Source organism: Numenius arquata, chromosome 5 (assembly GCF_964106895.1).
Source record: "Numenius arquata chromosome 5, bNumArq3.hap1.1, whole genome shotgun sequence".
NCBI lineage: Eukaryota > Metazoa > Chordata > Aves > Charadriiformes > Scolopacidae > Numenius > Numenius arquata.
The window spans coordinates 22,962,740-22,986,616 of NC_133580.1; the positions used below are offsets into that span (position 1 = coordinate 22,962,740).

General features: G+C 49.2%; 1 protein-coding gene across 1 annotated transcript in view; it reads right to left on the minus strand.

Moving 5' to 3' along the window:
* The window catches only part of GPC4 (glypican 4), a 70,777-nt gene that overhangs the window by 38,991 nt on the left and 7,909 nt on the right, over positions 1-23,877 (minus strand). The gene's annotated exons all lie outside the window — the stretch shown is intronic.

Consider the following 23,877-nt stretch of genomic DNA (forward strand, 5'->3'; position numbering starts at 1 on the left):
ACGGGATCTGGCCCCATATAATTTGCTTTTAGAGCATCTTGCTGCAGTGCAGGATGAATCTGCCCTTCTAGCATCACCAGTAAAATGCTGCTGTCAAGTTTTGTGGGCCAAGATAAACCCTTGGCATAGCAACGCTCTGCTCCAGCTTCTCCAACAGGTCCCACAACGCCGCACCACCACAGGCAGGTGGGCTGACGCTAAAGCGGTTCAAACTTGGGCAAACTGTGCAAATCTTTTGTCAACGCTGAAGACATGATCCAAACAAGCAGTGAGGATGAGGAACTCATCCTTCCAAGTCAGATGGTATTTTAAAAGACACAGCCTACATGTAAGCTGCTGCCTTCCCTCCCATTTCACACCCCGCTGCCAAACCTTATCCTCCGCCCCGAGGAAGCAGATGGAGAATATAATGGCTCTTCAAGCAGATGGAGAAGAAGATGGCTCTTCCTTACCCTGGAAGCCACCAACAACCTCCAATCGCCACCGCCGTTCAGAGATTCAGGGCGAGAGCTGAAAAGGACCTGCACAGAAAACACGCTCTCCACAACTGTGCGCTTACTGCAGAGCCATCCCACCTGCCAGAGCACCAAAAGGGGGCTTAAGAGAAAAACACCAGCCATTTTTGCACGGTGCGAAACCAAGCCTGCCCGTGACCGACACGAGCGGTCGCCTCTCTGCCTGCCACCTGCACGATCGCCTACCAACATCTTTGGGCCACCTACTGAACTTTCGCATCCCTTCGCACGACATCCTAGCACAGAAATGTCAGTATCTCTCCTTTCAGACAGTTGTGGACCGTTTTAAAACAAGATATAAATATTTTTATATCTCTCCGTGCATAACTCCTAAGGACCTCTCCTCCTAAATCTATCTTCCTCTTACGCTACAGGGTTTGTTTGTTTTCCCTGGCATCATGGAGAGACCTTGACCAACAGATAATTCTGCCACAGCTGATTTATTGCACAAGACCATTTGCCACTCTTGAGTTATGGAAAGCTCAAAGTCTGTTAGGGGAAGCAGCACCGCTTAGACACAGCCTCCAGAAAACACAGAAAAAGCTCGCTATCTCCTTACAGATCTGTTTTTCATGGACTCTATTTCCTTCCATCTCAGAGGAGCACCTCCAGCGGCAAACACACGGCGCTGAGAGGTGCAGCACCACGGGGTGCAGCTCTGTTTAGCTTGGTAAGTCGTTTAAAAGAGAGGAAGATGCACACCCAGGATTTTCAGATCCTGCCCACCAAATCCATCCCGGAGCACGCCTGGGGACTCCTCTATGAGCCTGCCTTACTAGCCAGCATTAAAAAGCAACAAAGTGCCCACGTGCCGCCGCTTTATTTCACTTTGAATCTCTTTGCTCTGGCTCCAATATAGGACTAAGGCTCTTTGACACAACAGAAAACAAATAAACAGCAGCAAAGCAATAATTACAGCTAGAGTGACGGCTAGTCTCCCAGTGTCAAAATAATTTAATTTCAAAAGTCTTGAAACAGTTTCTTCCACACCCCCACACCCCCCCCCCCGATTTCTTATGGAAGGGGAGCATGTTGGAAATATATTACCTGAAATGCACTTTGTGGTTCCAGTACCATTTCCATGATGCATGCCTGCCTTTGGTGGTTACGACTGACATACTTCCCATTCTTTTGTGTCAGAGGGGTAAACCTCTCCCCTACTTGGCAAACACAAACCTACTGATAGCAGGACGTCTATTCCTAGTTACACTTTGCAGACACTTCTGAATTTGTCACATATGCCCTGGGAGCCCTAAAACAGTAATTTTAACGACGACTAATTTATTTACAATGTTTTAAAAAAAAAAAAAAGCCCAATGTATTTCACAAATACAAGAAACAGTTTTATATCTATTTATAGTATTAAACTAAAGTTACCATCCTGCCTAATACTACAAAGCAAAACCATTTATCTGTGATCCCCCTCATCTCAGATTTGCATCCCTGGGACACGTGCAAAGCTGAGCAAGGATAACGCTACTGACACTAAATCAGGCTTGCACAGATCACATTTGGTTGATCGTTAAGAAATTATGCTCCAAAATGCAACTCAGACATTCAAAAATGAATGACCAAGCAATCTAATTATGGAAGATATTTCTCAGTAATGTCAGCACTATGTGGTCTTGGCTTGTGATCAAGAATTAGCTCTGTCTGGAGCTGAGGAGCTCTGGCCACTCAGTGCTAATCACAGAAGGATGCACTGTGTTACCCCGAGTTTAGGGCTGTAGGCTGCTTTTCTTGCAGTTTTCTTATGCCACAGTGGGAGATACCAATGGAAAGTTACTGGAAGGCACTGGGGCCCCAGTTTGCCTGTGGGGGAGGGCTGTCCTTAATACCTCTGCATCCCTAAGAATACACCCTCACTTGAGCAAAGCGACAGGCACTGACACGGTTTGCGAGAAATCTCATTTTAAAATCAGCGAGCAGCGCTGGTCCGCTCAGCATCCGTCCACAGGACTCATCCCACACCTGAGTTTGCAGGGAGAGAAGGCTACGTCCCACTGTCCCATCGCCTGGATCCATCACACGCCCCTTGGGCGAGTGGCTACGGTGGTGGGAACTGCTTACACCTCCACGGACAGACCCCTCGAAGCACAGCAGCGGTGGACAACAGCTTCAAAACACAACAGCACTACAACCACGGCGTGCAGGGGAGAGTGAAAATGATGAAGCCTGGAAAGCAGCCGCTGCCAGCACTCCACGTGAGCACGGACCGGTTACGGACACAGACAACACTGACCTAGAGCCAAGACCAAAGACAGCACTATTTGCTTTTCCAACTAGCAGTCTCTGAGGAAAAGGAGTGAAAAACACGAGTATTTAGGCTCACTAAAACAGAGATCTAATGTTTATGTGTGTTATGTAAAGAACACTCATGGTGTGCACTCACTGTCAAGGACACAATCGGCAATAATTATTTCCCGAGTTAAAACTCATCAAACAATGACCGTAGAAGGCAACTCTTCATCTACTGTTCAGTGTTAAAGACTCAGCAGCTTTTGTAATTTATCACCATGTGAGCACAGCAAAAATATAACACAGACTTCCTTTCAAGTTCAGCTTTTTACTGAATGGCTTGGCAGGGTGCACAATCGTCACATGGGGGGCTGCCTGGCAAAAAGAGCTTAAGTAGCACAGGACGACTCCAAACATCTACCCCATATGCAAACCACAGAATGCTATGGGATTGGAAGGGACCTCTGGAGATCATCTAGTCCAACCCCCTGCCAGAGCAGGTCCACCCAGAGCAGGTCGCACAGGAACGTGTCCAGGAGGGGTTTGAATGTCTCCAGAGAAGGAGACTCCACCACCTCCCTGGGCAGCCTCTTCCAGGGCTCTGCCACCCTCACAGGAAAGAAGTTCCTCCTCATGTTTAGGTGGAACTTCCTATATTCAAGTTTGTGCCCATTCCCTCTTGTCCTGTCCCTGGGCACCACTGAAAAAAGACTGGCCCCGTCCTCCTGACACACACCCTTGAAGTATTTATAAGCATTGATCAGATCCCCCCTCAGTCTTCTCTTCTCCACACTAAACAGACCCAAGTCCCTCAGCCTTTCCTCCTAAGAGAGATGCTCCAGGCCCCTCATCATCTTTGTAGCCCTCTGCTGGACCCTCTCCAGCAGTTCCCTGTCCTTCTGGAACTGGGGAGCCCAGAACTGGACCCAGTGCTCCAGATGGGGCCTCACCAGGGCAGAGCAGAGGGACAGGATGACCTCCCTCCACCTGCTGGCCACACTCTTCCTGATGCCCCCCAGGATGCCATTGGCCTTTTTGGCCACAAGGGCACATTGCTGGCTCATGGTCATCCTGTTGTCCACCAGGACTCCCAGGTCTTTCTCCTCAGAGCTGCTCTCCAGCAGGTCAGCCCCAACCTGTTCTGGTCCATGGGGCTATTCCTCCCCAGGTGCAGCACCCTACACTTGCCCTTGTTGAATTCCATCAGGTTCCTCTCTGCCCAGCTCTCCAGCCTGTCCAGGTCTCACTGTATGGCGGCACAGCCTTCTGGTGTGTCAACTACCCCTCCCAGTTTTGTATCGTCAGCAAACTTGCTGAGGGTACACTCCACCCCTTCATGCAGGTCATTGATGAATATATTGAAGAGGACTGGACCCTCCATCCCCCCACCATCACCGCAGCTTGTGGATTTGCAGCAGATCTTTCCCATGGCTCGTCGCAGCACGACTTTTTCTCTATTTTGTATTACACGGGAATACAGGGAGAGAATGATGGACCAAAAATGACAGAAGTTTGCTCCGTGGCTAGGTGAGGGCACACCTCTGGGGAACGGAGGTGGCGGTTTAAAGATAGAAATGCAATGGTACACGATGTTACCATCTGTACATCCAAGGAAATGTGCTCAGAAAGGTAGTCTTGCAAACTGATTATTTAAGCCATTACAGAAACACCACATTTAGCAGGCTCCAGGCACACAGAGTTTCTTCCAAATCGAGTAACTATTTTGCAATGTGTTGGAAAACAAGTTTTCATGGCATGAGTAAGTGTGCAGCGCAAACTCGGGGGCTCCCTGATCTTGAAGAGCAGTTCCCTCCGCCAATCCATTTTCCAAGACCTTTTCAAAATGTTGTTTCTGGATGTCTCACACGCCTTCCTAGCCACCATTTCAGCCTCGTGCTCTGCCCCCTCTCTCAAGCACACATTGGCTTGCGGCGTCTTTAAAAGAGTTTTATGACTTCCTCTCAACCAGCTACCAAAGGAATCCCGGACTGTAATGTCGGGCTCTAATCCGATTTCACACTAGACTTGCCTTCTAATTATCACAGAATATTAGGCTTCCACCCATCATATATAATTGACATGCTACCCAGGCTTTACAAACCCCCAACAAAGATGAGAAGAAACACTAGCAACACCCCCGAGCACGGCTCCGCTGCTCAGGCCCCACGTTAACAAGGGGCGAGAAGAAGAAAGAAAAGCCTGAGCTTGTGATCGACTCCGGCAGAGTCATCGAGGCAGACGAGGCTCCCGAACCCTCCACCCGATCCCATCACCTTTAACTCTACCCACAATACCGAAGACCTGCCTGGTTTTCTGGGCTACAAAATGAGCACGGGATGCTAAGACCCAACAGGAACAGCCCGCGAGCTCTCGCCCACCTGCAACGGTGCTGCCGTGACCCATAGGAGCTATGGGCACGACCCACAGCCGCAACAGTCCCTGCTCCCAAGGCAAGGCTGGCTCACCCTAACCGCTCCTCACGCAGCTTTTAGGTATTTGCTAAGGAAGAGCACTGCAGAGATGCAGAGAGCCTCTCAGCATACAAACATTTCCAGGTGAAACAACACCAAGCTGCAAACACCAAAGGGCAGGGACAGAAAGCGACCCTACTGCCTCCTCCCATGGTGTCACTCACCCACGCTGCTTGGAAGGATGCTTTTTGCCTGGCAGAAGCAGCAAACTGGAATTTTTACTTGCTGGCTTACATCACAGTATTCCTTTTCTGCTGGGTGGTCAATCTTCTCCACTCGCTTTGAAGCTGTGCTGCTGCGGGACTTGTTTTTCTTTTACCTGGGGAGAATCCTCCTGCGGCGACGGTGCCGTGCCAGTAGGGAAGAGATGCAAACCAGCACCAAGGTCCTGCTAAGGGAGGCGATGTGCCCACAAAGGGCAGCAGAATCAGAAGTTTCTAAGTTCATGCGCTACGAGCGATGCAGCGCTGCCGGTACCCTCTGGTCAGAGCGGGTGAGATGGGGCAGAGACGCTTGGAGCTGTTGCCTCCCATGATGCTGCCCAGCACACGGTGCTATTTCCAGCCCAAACCACTAGTTCAGCTGCACGCTTCCAGGCGACGTGCTTTGTTCAACCTCCTCCCTGCATCTACCACCATCAGACACAAAATGACAGAGCCCATTTCAAATCGTTTCCCATCCTAAACGCCACCGTCACGCAACCAGAGTCAGCTTTCCCTCCTTCCATCCTCGAAACATTTGCAATTCTCATCGGGAGCTCAAACCCAAAAAAGCACCAAAAGAGACAGAGCCCGCCACATACCCAAACCCAGGTCCTCGCCATGGAGGTCCACGGCCAGCATCACCCTCCAGCTAGGCACTTGGATGCCAGCCCTGTCACAGCCACAGGAGCCCTGGTCCTGGATTCCACCATCGTCTCCACCTGTACCCCCTTTTTTCCAGCCACCCGTGAGTTTTTAAGCCAGAAGACATTCTCAGGCACAGCCGGCTCCCAAAGCTGACTGGTAGGGTTATGGAAGTACCGCAATTAGGCAGCATGTGCCAGCATGCAGCATATTTAATGTCCCACTCAATTAGCAACCATTTTATATAAATGGTTTATTTGCCTTATTAATGTTAAAGCCACTTGTTTCCCCTGTGCTTCCACTTAGGTTATTAATCAATGTGCATTTCAGTTTTTCACTGATTACTCTAATGGCACAGAAAAATTCCCCAGACTCACAAAGAAAGCTTATAATATTGAAATGATTTTTTTTCTTTTTTTTTTTTTTTTTTTTCAAACTTGTCAAGCAGTCAAAATACACTCTCTGATACCCAAACCAAAGCCCTTTCACCTACGCTTAACAACAGTGAACTATTTTCAGCAGAGCTTTATTGCATCTGTTAACTCAGCTGCTAATCCATCTTGCAGGCGCGGGGAATGCTGCTGCACACAATACCTCAGTGACATACCTCCCTTCAACACAACAAATAATCCTAATTATTTCCATAGTGCGTACCTACAGTTACTTAAAATATCATACACAACCGAGGTCTGTCTGGCTTCTATTTTTCCATTTTGTTTTGTTGACAGCTTCGGGTTCCCAAATTTACTGCCAAGAGGGTCAGGGACCAAAGAGAACAAGAGAGATTTATATCCATGTGTGTATATTAAGCCAAACGCACATTAGGAACCTTAATTTTCTACTGGAAAGAGCAACTTAGGACACAAAGAGGGCTCTTGCCTTCCATCTATCCAAGTCCAAACTACTACCGCAAAGCTCGTCTTCCAGCTGATGACAGAGCCAGGTCCCTGAAGGACCAAGTCTGGGCAAACGCTGCCTGTTGAGGCCAACCAGAGGGATTTTAGGACATCCTCTTGAGATGGGGGCAGACCAGGAGGGCACTTCCCAGTCTTCTAACACAGTTCTTCAGCCCCAAACAAGAGACAAAGACCTTCCTCTGCTCTTCACAGCACCCCAGAGAAGTATCATCGGCCAACCGACGTCCCCTCTTGCTCAGCTTTCCCATTGATGTTGGGGCAATGGAGAGGTTCAGGTGGAGGTCCCCAAGGACCAAACCCAAAAACTCTCTGCAGCACATCTGAGCCCACGACTGCGCCCTTTGCAGGTGGCTTCCAGAGGAGGAGGATGCAGGATCTCGCCTTCAGCAGGGTATTAAGAGCTCATTTCAAGTTAAAACCCTGCTCACCTGAGGAAAAATACCATCACAACTTCATTTCCACAGCACAACCAACAATTTCCTCTCTGGGTGGCCCGAACACTGCAAGGTTTTACACCCTGGAAAAACATGCCATGATAGAGGGTGCGTTCATTCCAACAAACAGGATATTGAGTCAATTAGTGGCACACCAAACACAAACCAGACAGATGAAGATAATGCATTTCTGCAAACATCAAAAGAGAGAGAAACCACACAAAGACCTGAATATACAAATAAGGCTAAGGGGGGGGGGGGGGGGGAGACGGGGGAAGAATACTACATAATTAAACTTATTATTTAAGCAAGCCTGGAGAGTAAAATAGCTCTGGATAACTACAGGATTCTCCCTGGCTCCAGCTAAGACAGAAACCTTCAATGAAACCCAAGAGTTGTTTCTTAATTAAAAAAAAAAATAACAAAACCAAAAAACCCTACTTGACATCACTGAGTGAGAACTTAGGAAATGCAAATTCTCTTTATCATCACCAAATTCTTTAGGCATGAAATAGTTTTAATAACGTGTCTCTGCCTATGTGCCCTGAGTGAGAGGCGTTACACAACGGCAAGTTATGCTGAGAATTGTCTTTGGTTTTTTCCACTTCTCTGGTGAGGAGGATGGATGCACAGGGCACGCAAGAGACCCATCTCCAGGACAGCTGAGATGGGCAGTGTCCCTGTCTGTTGTCTCTGTATCAGCCACCGAAGAACATCTAAAAAGCCCAAAACTTGCAGTCAGTAATTCTACTGGTACACATAAAAGGTAAAAATAAAACAGCTGTGATAAAGCCCACCAAAAAACAGCCGGTGGTTGGACTTCAGAATGCAAGAGAAATTGTCAGCGGATTTTACGGGGGTGACCCAAAAAAACCCACACACAAACAAAAAATCCCTCAAAACAAAAAGAGAACCCATTGGAACAGCAAATACACAGAACTCCTGAAGCCTCAGGCACAAGGAACAGTAAACAGAAGAGATGTGGCTGGGAGACCAGTTACTTTGACTTCTTCTTTTTTCCTCAAATTCCCCATTAAGAAGGCAAAACAAAGCCAAAAAAACCTGCCTGTTTGTTGTTTTTTTTTTTTTTTCCATAAAGCTTTGGACTATTTGCCAAAAAAGCAGCTTTTAACCAAAACAGATTCCACCAACCAATACTGTCATTCAAAATGGAATATTTTTCCATCTTCAGAACATTTCCTCCCTCTAGTTCCAACCCCTCTCCCTTTGTGGTCCCCAGACCCTCTGCCAGGCACCTCCCGGGATGTCACCCCAGCACGGGGCACGGCCAGGTAGGAAAAGCAAGAGCACGGCACTGGCAACCACTTTTCCAGTAATTGTATTTATTTATTTATTTATTTACCCTTTTCAAACACGGCCAAATCCAGCCTCAATGCACAAAAACACGTTTCAGAGCTGCACAGTAGTTTCTTGTGAGATGCACCCAGGCTCACCTATTCATGCCAGCAGATGGGTCATCTGCTGGCCAGTCCCACATTTGGCAGCAGATGACCCTTGAAAGCTTCAGCCGCGTTTTGAGGTTGTACAGCCCTAGTGACTCTGGGGATTGTGCTTTGTTTGGAAAAAATAAAAATAAAAATCAAACAAATGATCAAAATGTAAGAGACTGACAGAGAGAGCAGAATTATTACGAAATTCCCCAGACCAACAATTGGACCAGGACATAACACCAAAAAAAAAAGCTCCAAAGAAGGTTTTCATGGTTTTGTGGAGGCACTAACTGATAGAGACCTTCCCAGCTGAGAGCTGCACAACCACGGAAGGCCACAGCTCTCCCAAATGGTGTCATTGGCCCATTTCAAGGCAAGGACCACTGTCCCAAGGTGCTGGTGCCTGTGCAGCCAGCCCCTCCAAACATCCCACCTTCCCCACATGGCCAGCAATGCAGAGGCTTGGCAGAAGTGAAGTTTTCATGCGTGCAGAACCAAAAAAAAAAAACCAACCCAAAAAGCATGCATCATTGCACAAAGCAGAGCTACCATTTCCACAGGTTAACAGCGCACTAACAGGAATAAAAGTACTAATGGCATGTGAACTGGCAGCTATGACCCAAGCAAAAATTTTAAAAAAGCCCCGAAAAACCTAAAGACGTTTTTAATTCCTCAAATAAGAAACAAAGCTTGTGAAATCCAGCCACAATTTCCTGTTTTCAACTTAAAATTAAAAAAAAAAAATATCCCAGGCTTTATGCAAATAATAATGTAATCTATAAATTGGAACGCAAGAGAGATGTTAATTAACTTCCAGAAAGATTAATTCTCTATTGCGGGATCCAAAATAGACACTGAGGAACCTGCTGCAACTCTGAGACCAAGTTTACGCAGAAGGGAGGAAAAGGGGGAAAAAACCACCCACCCCAACCCAAGCCACCACGAAGGGCTACATACAAATAGGCAATATCTGGACTAGCAGGGTGATGGTTTTCACCCTTAAAGATGCTCTCCTTCACCTTGCCTGAGGTGGCTTTGCGAAGGGAGGGCAGTAGAGGCTCGGTGGAGAGCCAGGACCACCCAGGGCCACCCCAAAGTCCTTGGTGACACAGACAGGAGGTCTACTCCTGCTCCCCTTGCTTTGACAGCAAAACCCATGCAGGTCCCTTGCTCCACGCAGCCACCAAGGGCAGGTCTTACTGCCCACCCACCACAGGCAGCCCGGACTTCAAACTGACTCCTTATCTCCTTCCTCCCACCGCCTCGTGTGCCACTGGCCAGCCAGTACCATCAAGCCCCAGGAACCCCACTTTGGGGCAGGAGCAGGAGCGAGCCAAAGCTTTGCACCAAGGAGAAACACTCTGTCTTCTCAACGTGCAAGAGTATTGCTGGGTTTGGGTTTCGGTTTTTTTTTTGGGGGGGAAGGAGTTATGACTTCTGGCAATTGAAACTATAAACAAAGAAGAGATGGAAGGGTTCAAGTGTAGCAAAGTCCAGCTGTAATCCACCAGCTGAGTCCTGCACCGCCCCACCGGCCCCAAAGGCGCTTCCCAAAGCAGGAAACTGCCAGCCATGGACCGCTATCAGAAAAGGCTAAATCCCGAGGAAGTACGAGTCTGCTTGGGCAAGTTGCTCACCCACATCTGCTGAGAGCCAAGGGCAAGTACCACCCCACGACCCTGCCCAGCAGACCTCACTGCCACCACCGAGCCACCCAAGGAGAGTTCACCAGGCTGAGAAATGTCCAACCTCAGCATTCAGATGAGAGCAGCTGCGTGCAATGTTGTTTCCAGGCCTGGTTTGAAAAAGATCCATTTTCACCCGGCAGTACAATGTGCCCGGCTGGAGCCATGCCCATGGCCCATCCACCATTGCTGGGTGCTGCCAGCCCGGAGGGTCCTGCTGGTACCCACAGCACTGAAGGGCATCATCCCTCCATCCTCTTGGTGAGGCCACATGCAAACTTCACTTTCTTCCAGGCAGTGCACCCAGGTGGCCAAGGAGGCCAACAGCATCCTGGCCTGTATCAGGAACAGTGTGGCCAGCAGGACTGCAGCAGTGATTGCCCCCCTGTACCCGGCACTGGTGAGGCCCCACCTCGAGGGCTGTGTCCAGTTTTGGGCCCCTCACCACAAAAAAGACTCTGAGGGGCTGGAGCGTGTCCAGAGAAGGGCAACGGAGCTGGTGAGGGGTCTGGAGCACAAGTCTTGTGAGGAGAGGCTGAGGGAGCTGGGGGTGTTCAGCCTGGAGAAAAGGAGGCTGAGGGGAGACCTTCTCGCTCTCTACAACTCCCTGAAAGGAGGGTGTAGCTGGGGGGGTCGGTCTCTTCTCCCAAGGAACAGGCGATGGGACAAGAGGAAACGGCTTCAAGTTGCCCCAGGGGAGGTTTAGGATGGATATTGGGAAAAATTTCTTCACAGAAAGGGTTGTCAAACATTGGAACAGGCTGCCCAGGGAGTCACCATCCCTGGAGGTATTTAAAAGATGGGCAGACGTGGTGCTGAAGGACATGGGATAGTGGTGGATTTGGCAGTGTTAACGGTTGTACTCGATCTTAAAGGTCTCTTCCAAGCAAAACGATTCTATGATTTCCCAGAGCTCAGAAATACAAAGTGATTAACTCTTTCGGTCTGGCCACCTCAGGTCCTGCTCCATGGATGGCTGGCTCCAAGCCAGCGTTTCAGGCCACCTTGGCCTGCCAAGGACCAACCTAAGGGCCTTCACTCCATATTCAAACTGAGGGATACCCATGACCTTCCTGCAGGACCCGAGCCACCAGCCCGACCTGCAAGGGGAGGCAAGATCCCCAAAACGCCTCTGACAGCATCACGCCTTTCCTCACAACAAACTCACAGGCAGGTGAAGTCCTTCAGCAGGAGGCGTCCTACCAGGCTGAGCCCAGGCCCAGCGCTTAGCAGGTGGGGGACATCAGGTCTCTGCACAAAGCAACGGTTCTGCAATGCCGGCAAAAACAGAGCCCAGGCATGGCAAGAATCATTTGTTTGTAGGATGTTTCCCACCAACTACAGAAATATTTCCTCCAACAGCCTTCAAAATCTTTAATGAGGAACTCAACTTTTTTTTTTTTTTCCTTCTTTTTTTTCCCACCAACTTTCCAATCCACTATTTTCCATTTCTCCATCCAGTGACTAAACCAAACCAAATCTCCTCAAGCCCTCCAGGAACAGCCCCTAAACACTGGACTCTCCCCCTTGCAGCCCAGGGTCGCTCCCCACACGGCCACATCCTGCCGCCCCTCGCAGGAACAGGGGCAGACAATTAGCCTTAATCCGCGTTGGTTCTGTACGTTTCCTTTAAATCCTGTTACCGCATTCCTCCGAGCACTGGAGCGCGGCTCAGCCCCGGCAGTGACGGTGACCCTGTGGTGCCTCCAGGCTCCTGACCTGCCGGAGCTGCACCACTCCCACAGGCTGCAACGCTCCCGCGCTAATCTATCTTCACTGATTAGTTCTTAATCAGGAAGGCAAGACGTGAACGAAGGGTGCAGATGAAAAGAGAAAAGGGGAAGGGGAGAAATGGGGAGGGGGGAGAAAATAAAAAAAATAAAGATTTTCTTCAAGGAAACATTGCCCTTCGCTGCTTTAGGAGACAACTATGAACACTTTGTCCAAAGGAGGCGTTTGAAGGCCCTCTACTTTCATATTTCTAACATTTGAGTCACTCCAGAAAACCTCCGCCAAAGCAGACCGAGTCGGACTACTGCATTCATTTATTTTGGAAGTTTATCCAAGGCTTTGGTTAAAGATAAATAAACACGCCTGGACGTGAGAGAACATCAGAGCTGGGCTGCTGGCACAGCGAGGAATCTCCCCCCGCTTTGGTAGCACCAAGGCAGGAGATGGCATCAGCACAACCCAAAACGTACCTACTCCTTCCTGGGCAGCCACGGCCCCAGCACCAAGAAGTTACTGCTTGTCCTGATGAGGCATTCTGGCCATACCAATATTATGCAAAGGATTCAGCTTTGAAATCTCAGGCACAATCAAGGCATTTAGACTCCACTCATTAATGGCCAAGAGTTAATAGGCTGGAGCTGTAATTCCTCTGGGGGGTGCTTTAGCCAAACCTGTAAAAAAAATATATATTACAGCTGCTCTATTGATCTGGTACTGAAGGTAGGAAGCACCGTCCAGTCCAAACCACCCTGAAAAACCAAAAATAAAACCAGACTGTACAAGGTTTCCACCGATTCCCAAAGCCAGTGAGTGCCTTGTTACTCCTAAACCTGTTTCCATGAGGGACACAGGGAAAAAAAAGCCAATGGTAAATGTCTTGGCAGTTCCATGAAAACCCTCCGTACTCTTTAACGCGCCCGAGGAAAATCCTCCACCAAAGGGAAGTTTTGCAGAGCGTCACTCTCTCAAGAGCAGCAACTGCATATCAAGACTACAAATTAGGCTTCGGAGCCTGCCACTCTTCTTTCAATTTTAAGAAGTTTAAGGCAACACCAACACACCAAACCCCAGGGTTTTTCTTGTGAAAAGCCGGTCAGGGAACACATGGTAAACACATTGCCCAATTTGAGAGACACCCCAAAAGAGCAACGATGTGAACTTTCGGGACTTCAAATAAACAAATTTGAACTAATCAATCTGGAAAGTCTGTTTTCTATTCTGTGGCTTCGGGTTTGCTGTTTTATGTTTCTTTTTTTGTCTTTGCTGTTTGTTTGCTTTCAATTACCCGGGCCCCTCCTTCCCCCAAACCTCTAAAAACTCCCTGTGCCGCGCCGGCGGCCAGCAAGACATCAGAGTCATGCAACTGCAAACGTGAGCTGGAGGATGCTCCTTTCTTCAAAAGCCACTGGTTTTGCTCTCAAATGAACTTTTTTTTTTTTTTTGGTGTGTCCCCTCCACAGCAAGGCTCTGGCACCAGCAGTTTGGCATCCTCTCCTCTGCTGCGGGGACCATTCGCTGTTCCACAGGTCATCAGGAGGTAGCAAGCAGAGCTCACCAGATGTGGGTTTTATCACCTGAAGTGGAACTACCATTTTCTTTATGGGAACCCTGGCTTTTTAAGGTTTTATCAGATCACTGCGATTACAAAAAGCTTCCCTTAAACATGCTCAAGAGCTCCTATACAACCTCTAGTTCAAGGTTTATTTGGAGTAGGTGGTTTTCAACTGGGAGGAATGACTTGCAGACACAAGCTTTGAATGACCACTCGTTTGGTGTGCTCAAACCACGCCTGCCTTCTGAGCAAAATTCCATCAACTCACTGACCAAAAGATGTTAAGAATATTTAAAAAAAAAAATAAGAAAGAGGGGAAAAAAAAAAAAAAAAGAGCTTGCAGCAAAAAGGAAGTTTCAATTACTTTGTGAAATCAAGCAGAAAAATTAAGATCCAAGCAAACTTTATTAGCTCTGACAAGCAAATGCTGATGCCTTTGTTTCCGATGTGCGCAAAACTTACTAAGGGGGGGTGTGTGGTTTTGGGTTTGCGTTTTTTGGGGGTTTGTTTTTGTTTTTTTTCTACTTAAGCCGCAGAAATATGCATCCTTTTTCTTTTTTTTTTTTTAAAAGACGTGTTTTCCTACAACCGGGTTTTGTAAAGATATTCAAAGGAAGGGACAGAGGCAGAGCTATCACAAAGCAGCTGATTCTTCTCTAAGCATCCACCGTTTCCATGTGTCAATAGCACTTCACAACCGCATTTATCCATGTGAAAACCCACATTAACAAGCCCTTCCCCTGCCTGCCTAGCTGGCCAAGCACAGCAACCATGCAGATAACGGGAGAATTTAGAACAGGTTAAGAGACTCCGGAAAAAGATGCATTTGGAAATCTGGCCTTTTGTGTATTTTGCATCCATGCTTTTTTCCCCCCCAAGCTCTTGTGAAGCATTTTGTATTAGCTTTGTGGTCTGCAGTCCAGGGACAACCGGAGGGGTCCGTGGAAGCACCCACATAAGCAGTGGTCTGAAGGTGGCAATGCAGTGGGCTGTGGCCCCCCCTGGAAATTAATTTTTAGACGGTTCACAAGCTAAGACAGTTTGAGAGAACTACGCTACCCGCTGCCCCGCTCAGCCCTATGCTGCTCCTGCCAAACAAACCATCTCCTCTGCCAGAAACCCTCACTGGCTCCCAGTTTCCCGAGGGCAGGCGGGCTGCAAGGTGGTGGAGCAGTCATCTCCCTGCCCCAAGACCAAAAAGTATCCTTCACTTAAAAAATAAAATTCAGTCCAAGAGTAGGTCTGCAAGTTTTCCACAAGGCATTTTCATAGCAGCGTGGAGACCGTTTGGGCACCAAAGGGAAGGCAGAGCACTCATGCCACTCCACGCTTGCAGCTCCCAAGTGGTTCCCCCACTTTAGCTCAGTGCAGGGTGAGCACCTCAGTCTGGACACAGGCAAAGTCCTTTCCACGGCAAGCCAGACCTATAGCCCATCCCAGTTTTGGGCCAAATATTTCAGCCAGGAACCTCCCAGTGCAAAGCAGCTCTCCAGAACAGAAGTCTAGAGGAGCCACTGCCATCAAACCCAGAGATGCTTCTCCAGAGCATCACAGCCACAACTCGGCTTTGAGGAACCCACACTACATCTCGCTACAAACACTCACTAAAGCAGCAAGTTGGGGGCACGCTGCATTTTTCAGCCCTGCCCGCAAAAGAATGTGAAGGCTTTTCTTCCTTCATCAGTGACCGGAGCGATGCTGCCAGCCCTGCTTGCCAGCCTGCCTTCTTGGGAAGGAAGGCTGGTGATGGATGGGATGGATGGATGGATGGATGGGAAGGAAGGATGGTGATGCTGCTCTGCCCCACGTCCTCCCTCTGCTCATGACTGTAGAAACAATTCCCCAATTTCAGCTGGACCAGAAAGAGGCGCCAATCAGAGAGGTTTAAGAAATAATTAGCTGGTGTCAATCTGATGCAAACCAGGGATGGGGAAACAAGCCCAGAGGAAGGGCTCTGGGAGGAATGGTCAGCAGAACTCGATCTCGCAGCAACTCCTCCACCGCAGCTGGAGGACCCAGGCATGCAGGTGTGCTTCCTGGCTCCCCCGCTCCCAGGGGCTATTTGGGACATGCGATGGGCTCTCTGTGGCTATCAGGTTCTGCCTTGCCTGGCCATCAGAAGAAAGGCTGCGTGGGAAATTAATGAGCAATCTGTGTCTGAAATTGTGCAGGGGGGAAAAAAATAATTAAAAAAAATAAAAATCATACACTGCTGCCTGCAGCAGGATAACACCACGACTTGACACGACTTTCCAGCCTGAAGCATCACACAGAGAAAGGCAAGTCAGTGGCACAACAAGAGCCAGGGGAAGCCCGGTGCCAAAAAACCCCAAGGTGTAACTTTCCCCAACACACTTGAAACGCCCCTGATTGGGCCTCCTTGCACAGCCACGAGCCAGGGAGGGAAGAGAGAAAATGCTGGTGGAAATTCTCTCCCCAGCAAGCAGTACAGCCCCAGGTTTAGCCACCCTAAAAAAAAAAAAAAAAAAAAAAAGGGGGGTGCAGACCTCTTCCAAGCCATGGAGAAGGAGGAGGCACCAACCACAGTTCTGCCTTACTCTGAGCACAGCAGGCAGGGCACCCACCAGGAGATGCCACCATGGCAGAGCCCAGTGCCAGGGTTACCTGGGGGACATTTATTGGGAGCAGGGACGCTGAGATGGGAACGCAGCCCCCCAGCACCAGCAGCGGTCTGAACCATCCCCTACACCTCCCACGTCTCAGCTTTATCTCCCCTCAGACAAACCACCTCGGAGCTAAGACGGCAGTGGAGTTGGTAAATAAGATTTTTACCTGAAAAATGCGGTTTTTAAGCCTTTGCGTGCTACTCTCGCCAAGCGTTAACTTTTTTTTAACAGGCCAGGCATCTGCTGCCGAAGCCACCCATCTCACACAAGCAGGGCACTGTGCTCAGCCAGCAAAACCCGACCTACCTCCAAAAACCCATCCCGCCCCTGGAACAGACTCCCAGTGTATTCCCGGGGCCTGGAACCAGCAGCCTGCCAGCATTTGTGGAAAAGGCGAGGCTGAGCGGTTTAACCTACCCTGGCAGAAGCGAGAAGGGGGGTGGGAGAGAGGGGAGAAAGGATTAAGATAAGGGTATCATGAAATTAAAAATTCCTCCTTCCCCCTCCCCTCCAGAACACTCTATCTACCCCATTTTCCACCAGCCTTATCTGCCAGCAGGTTCACACGGACCCTTCTCCTCCTCATGTTAGCATAGATAGATCTCAACATCTTTTCAACTGTTCGCGAGGCAGCCGCTGCACCGCCAAGTTTGAGCGAAAACCCTCCCAGGAGGGACAGCAGCATCCCAGAGGAAGGAGGCAGCTGCAGAGGACCACCACGCGGGAGGGCACAGGAGGCCACTTCAGCCTTCTAGGATGAGACCATCTCTTTGGCTTCTCAATCCTCTTTCCAAACACTTTTCACCCTGCGGGCATATACCCTCTCAGTGCTGCTCTGCACGGGAGCATGGCACCTCTCCTTCCCCGCATCTGAGGTGGCTTTACCCATCCCACACATTGGATGGCCCATGTTGACAACACAGGGTGACGTTTTCTTCGGTATTCTGGAAAGAGCAAGTTTGGGAGACCTCAGCCCCGGGTATCACAGAGGTTTTCCATCCGCAGACCTGAATTTTCGAATCTCTTCTCGAGCGCAGCAAAACCTGCTGGGCTTGTGCAAACCGCTTCAGTGAGGTGGAAAAATAGTGTGCCCAGATGAAAGCACCTCATCATACCCAGGGACACTGGCATCAAGGCTTTTGCCAGCAAGTATCGCAGGGGTTTATTTTGTCTTTTTAAGCATGGCCCTGAGCAACCTCAGGGGAGGAGCAAGTGCAAACAGAACCTTTGCCATCCACCTCCCAGGCGGTACCGAAATCCCCCGGCAGGAAGGTAAACAGCCCCCAGCACACTGCGAGCCCCAGGGAAGGGACGTTTGATTAGAAGGACGGGATGCATTTACCAGTTGTGTTAGTTCTTCCCAAGCCAGGGCCGCGGGGGAGAGGCGTGCTCCCACCCTCCCTGCAGCCGCTGCTATGCCATCCCAGCACCCTCCATCAGCAAAAACACTCTATAAAAAAGTCTGGGGCTAAAAAAAGCCTGGAGGAGAGAGGAGCAGTCCCCACAGCAGAGGGGCATTGGGTGACACACAGTGATGCTGGCAGGGCTGAGACAAGGGCTGCCGTGGGTGGCGTTCCCATGGGGCTGGGCATCTCCAGCGGCCAACCACAGCCCCACGGGTCCTGGGCTGCGAGCACAGCAGCTTCCCACTGCGGGGATGAACCTGTCCTCCGGAGGCATGAGGGTCAAACAGGGCGAGAAGCACCCCAAGAAGCACCCGCAGCAAAGTGGCGAGGGGCCACGCTGGGTCAAATCCACGTGGCTGGGGCACAGACAAAGGGATAAACACAGGGACAGGGCAAAAAGCACAGAGGGGAGAGAACCAGGAGCCAGCAGCTCTCCCATGAGAGCCCAAGTGCTGACCACAGCCAGGTTGCAAGTCCTTTGAGCCAGCCGTCAGTGTTTCTGCTCACCAGTCAAGACTTTCCTTATTTTAAGCTCTACTTCCTTTTTTTTTTTTTTTTTTTTTAAAAAAAAAAGTTTCCCATTCTTCATCACCAAAGGGAGAGGCTGGGATGGGAGAAGTGTAGAAGTGTAGCCTGGACACCCTGGGACAAAAGTCCAAGCTAACACTGAAGCCTTGAAGCTTCACCTGAGCCCCCAGGTAAGAAGAACATTTTCAAAACTGCTGCAGGCTTAGGGACAGCCCCCCTCCTGCTCTCCTGCTATTTTCAAACAATGACATTTTTTTCCAAAACAAAGCATTTCGCAACCACCCTTGAGCAATCCTTTCCTTTTCCAATAAAAAGTGAAATACTCCTCATTCCCCGCCAGTCGAGACGCACAACCACAGGCACAACCACCAGTTCCAAATGCAGCCACCCCAGAGACAGCCACGTCAGAGCCCTGTCCCCAGGCTCCCGCACTGGCACCGGCCAGCTCTTGCTGCACCACGAACTCCTCGCAGAAGACTGGGGAAAACGTTAAATTTTAACTTGAAACTCTTATACTGAACAGCTCGACTCGTCTTCTGAAGCTAGCTCCTGTAATTGAAGGATTTCACTTCATCTATTTAACTTCCAAGTGTGCTGTTTCTGCTATAACTTGTTTCCCCAAAAAGAAATTGCTTAATGTCTCAGAGTATTAAAACATATATATTACTGAAAAGCCATAGAGCCGAGGACAACCCATTTCTCACCGCAATATAAGTATTTCCAGGTCCTAACAAAGGCACCGGAAAAGTAGCTCTACATCAAAATGCAACTGAAGTCAATAAAGAGATTTGCTCTGAAAGAAATTAATATGAATCAAATCCCAAGGAAGCAGATTTCATGGCACAATCATCCTATGTTAACTGCCCAGGAGTCTCCCAAACTGCCAGTCCAAAGGCAACACACAGTAAAATTTACATTCTATGGTTACTCAGACATGCATCTGGTGCAAAGGCCTGTGCTTTAAAATAAAAACCCACTGAAAACATTTCTGGAAGAGCTTTGCAGTTTAAAAACACCACCTAGGAAGTAAGTGGAACTGAGCAATGTAATCCCAGAAGACACATCCCAGCACACATCCCTGCATCCAGCTGGGAGAACACAAAGGGTTAAATCTCGCAGTGGGCTCATGCAGCAGGAGCATGAAGGGCCTATTTGAAAAGAAGAATCAGAAATAAGGAATTTTGCCAGTTTTTACCCCTGATAAATCCGCATTCCAGTCTGTCAGCTATCTTGTTATCCCCAGAGCTGCTGAAGTGTCTTTGGCTGTAACCGTGCATGACTCTGGCTTTGAGTAATGGAAATAAAGTATGTGTGTTGCGACTGCAGCGTTCCTTTCCCAACCCCAGAAAAAGAAAGACAGAGCCGGAGGAGATCCTAGAGCAGCTCAGGGATTTTGTATGGAGAAGCTGGAAAGCTGCTTGCACCCCTGCATCGGCTGCCCATCCCACCAAACCTGCCTGGGGAAGGATGCCTAGAAGTTGTAAAGAGAAGCCAAGTTTTAGCCTAATACAGCAGCTTTTACTGTCTGCAATAACAAACAAACAAATACTCTTCCAGGTTCACAAGTCCAGTTTAGCTGGCGATTTGTACCCAGCAAACATTTGGAAGCAGTATTGTAAAATTAAACAAAGCTATCATTTACAGGAAACCCTGCCTTGAGTACAAATTATAGAGTTGTTAAGTTTATCTGGCAATGCCTTGCCCCTGAGTGCTATATAATTATTCCTAAATCTTTCAGGAAAGAATGCAAATATTTTAAAGCCGTAATTCATTGACAAGGAGGAAGTCTCCTTTAACCTTTTATGCATATTTTGATACCTAGAAATTAACCCCTACTTGCCACAACTATTTTTCAGTCCCCTACTGCGCTGGCTGGCGAGCAGGATGCTCCCTGGTTTCAGCCAGGCTGGCCGGGAGTGCCAGGCTCCCTGGCCATCCTCATCCTCGCCCGCTCGCAGGCTGTGTTTGTGAGGCAGGTTCGGGGCCAGTGCGGAGCAGCAGCACCGTGCCAGCCCGGCTGCTCCCTGCCCCGTAAGCAGGGAGGTAACGGAGGTTTCATGCTGCTGAAAAGGCTGGCTGTTCTCGCGGAGATTACGGCAAAAAGTGGTATAAAGGAGTCTTTAATAAAGCGGGGAGCCGAGCTACGCAGAGTTTTTGCTAGCTAGGCGTCTGCCACCAGCATCGCCACCTCCCTTTAGAGGGCTGTATTCAACAGGGCAGAAACATCCCTGAGCCTCCTCTATCCACCAAGCCACAGCTCTCCAACGAGCCCCAATTAAGTCACATAAATTAGGGGAAGCCATACAGTACCACCTTCCCTAGCCCCCCCCCCAAAATAAGGGTTCTGTTTTGCAAAGGAGAAGGTGGTCAACTCATCCTCTGCTCGGGCCCTCCCTCCGGCAGCTGAGCCCTCAATTCACCACTGGCAGCAAATTGTTTGGGGCATATTTCTGAAGAAATGGTCACTTGCAGCCAAAGGGCAGAGGGCGTGCATCCCCCGGGACAGGCAATCAGCATCTGCAGAGCCATGCAGGCAGCCCCCCACCCTCCCAACAGCACCCACTGCCCCGCGGGGTCTCATCCCGCTCCGGAGCATCGCTGCTTTGGAACCGTAATGCTAGTGAGCTAAAAAGGGAAAAAAAAACAAAACAACAAAACACCAACAAAAACCAACAACCAAGCAAACAAACAACACCCAACCTTACCTTTTCTGAAGGTAGCACTCACGCTATTGTGTTCTCCTCCCAGAGACATGATTTATTTAACAGGAGCTCAGCGTTACGGGGATGCTGCGGGAGGCAGGCGCCAGCAGCCTGTTGTACAGCAACGCTCACGGTTACTCAGACACGGGGAGGTAACAAGCACCACATCAAGGTTGGGCTGCAGCAGTTAATCCGGTCCCTTTGTAGACAAAAACAATATCCGTGATGCATGTCCACCGGCACGGACCAGCACTGCTGGTACCGTGCATCTTGGAGGTGAAAGGACCTGACTTCTTTCTCCTGGTGGAAGCAGGTCCATGGATTCTCTTCCTTGCAAATAGCTAAAACCGAGAGTTTTTAGTACGAAGATGAGCACCGCACCGAGAAATCACCCAAAATGCTTTTAAACCCAACACCGCTCAGATGCCGTGATGCTCCAAACCGCCACCTGAGTCTTTCAGAAGCTGTCCCAGTGACACCAGCCCCCTGCAACCCCCCTCCCTCTGCAAGGAGTTGTGACCCTTCTGCCCCGGGAGCTGCAGACAGGGGGCCAGGCCAGGCTTGAAGCCCTCGGTGCGAGCCCAACACCGTGCCCGGGGAATGGGGAGGCAGGAGCATGTAAAACCCAACCGGCAAGCGACTGCACTAGAAGAAAGCAATCTCATTATGAGAGCTAATGAAAGCGAACCACAATTATTATGTAAACAGTGCTGAATCATTAGCAGATGCTATCAAAGCCATTTTTCCCCCCATGGAGAAGAAAAGCATACACTGCCCTGCCCTGGCAGTGCCACCGGTGCCTCACCGCCCTGTGCCCCCCCAAAACTGCTGGCCGCCGTGCGTTAGAAACCCAAAAGTTGGCAGGTGGGCAAAAATACAATAATCCACCACACACTACCCCGAGCAAAGGTAAAGCCCGCCTGGGTGCCCATGCATACCTGGCAAGGGAATGATTTTCCATCAGGCTTATAATTGTGCTGGTTTCTTTGATCACGTAAAAGCCCTGCCATCCCATGGGAACGGGTCACGGGAAGCCAGGGAGGGCGCAGGAGGGAATCTTCCCCCCTTATTGCTACCGTGCAAAGTCTCTTCTTATCACAAATTTCTTTCTAAGAGTGCTCACCGGAGCTGGGTGAAGCTGCTTGCTCTTTAATCTCCCGGGGGGCAAAGTCACCTTTAAAACAAACAAACAAGCAAGCAAGCTCCCTTGGAAGGGGCCACTGCCAGCCAGGCTGTAGACACTCCAACAAGATCCTCGTGTTCGCAGGAGAAGCAAAAAAAACCCCACTGTATTTCAGCCCAGTAAAAATCCTGGCTCCATCTTTATGTTCCAAGAATGCTGAATCAAAACAGGCTCTGCTCTTTAAAAAGAGGAGAGTACAAAGAAGCAAAAAGTTTGTATTAAAACCCATGTAATCTTTTTAAAACACCATTATTAGAACCTGTAGCACCAGCCAAGAGTGATTTATCACCCCCTGTCATCGCAGCCTGCAACACAGAGCTTTTTATACCAAACTGTCAATGGTACCAAGCTAAAGCCCCAGCTCATAATTTCTTAAAGCTGGCCCTGTGCTGGCAGCAAATCCCCTAAACCCCGGGGATTTGGGGGTGTGGGGCACTGCTGCCCCTCCAGCCGGGGGACCGGCTGCATGGGGCAGTGTCACCCAGCACAGGCTCCACAGGGTGCCTCCGCGTGGGAGGATGCTCTAAGTCAACGCAGGTAAACAATTCGCCAAGGGTCATTTCGGCTCCTTTCAAAAGGAAAAGTCAACGGGCCGTGAAGGCTTTAACTACATTTTCCGAGGCGAGCAGGTCCCTTCGAGGGATGTACCACCAGGTGCCTGGTTTTCGCAGGCCAAACGGTCAGAGCTCTCTGAAAACCAGACACCCTGACATTTGGGGTTTTCCTGTGAAGTCGTTACTCTAACACACCCCAAATCACCAGTAATTTCTAGAATAGCCCTAGAAACCACAAGAGGTTAAACCGACTGCGCATTACTTAAACTAACCTAAGTGTGACCCCTGGAAAGGAACAGCTATTGGATGTTGTGGTTCTGTAGAAACTCAATTACCAAAGCCAATTTCCTATGAGCATTTTAAAAAAAGAAGAAGGGGGGAAAAAATAAACAAAAAAAAAAAGGCAGCAACAATGCTGACAATGTGTAAGGGCCACATATTTTCACCTTCCAAGAGCTGCAGCCTAGCCTGGGTAAGAACAGTTCCTATTCCCACAAAAATGTTGAAACATATTTTAAACATTTCATCATTGTTTGCCCCCATCTGAATTTGCTTAAAATCCAGACAATTCTCAACTTCTAAATTGGAAACATTAAGAGAAATACTCCTTTGAAATCCTTGGCTCAGGGCAGCCCCTCGGTGCTGACCATGTACCTTCCTGCACCAAAACCAGCCCAGCGAGGAGTCCCTCACAGGGAACTCAAACACATCCCTGTCCATCAGCCACCGCTTGCAGAAACCACAGAAAATCTGAGTAGAAAGACTGGAAACAGATTAGGGGGTTTTTGGTTGGTTTTGTTGTTGTTGTTGTTGGCTTTTTGTTTTTTGCTTAAAAGATGAACAAAGAAAGAAAAGTATTTCTAAGAGTGGGGTTCTTTTGCAGGGGAGGAGATACCAGGCAATGCTTTACATTAGGAAAGAGGGACTACAATCCTAATTTCACACTGAAATCAACACTGGCCAGCCCTTAAGGAAGGGTGATCCCACCGGCAGGTACCCCCACACACACACTTTTTCAACACCGTCTCCATCCTTTCA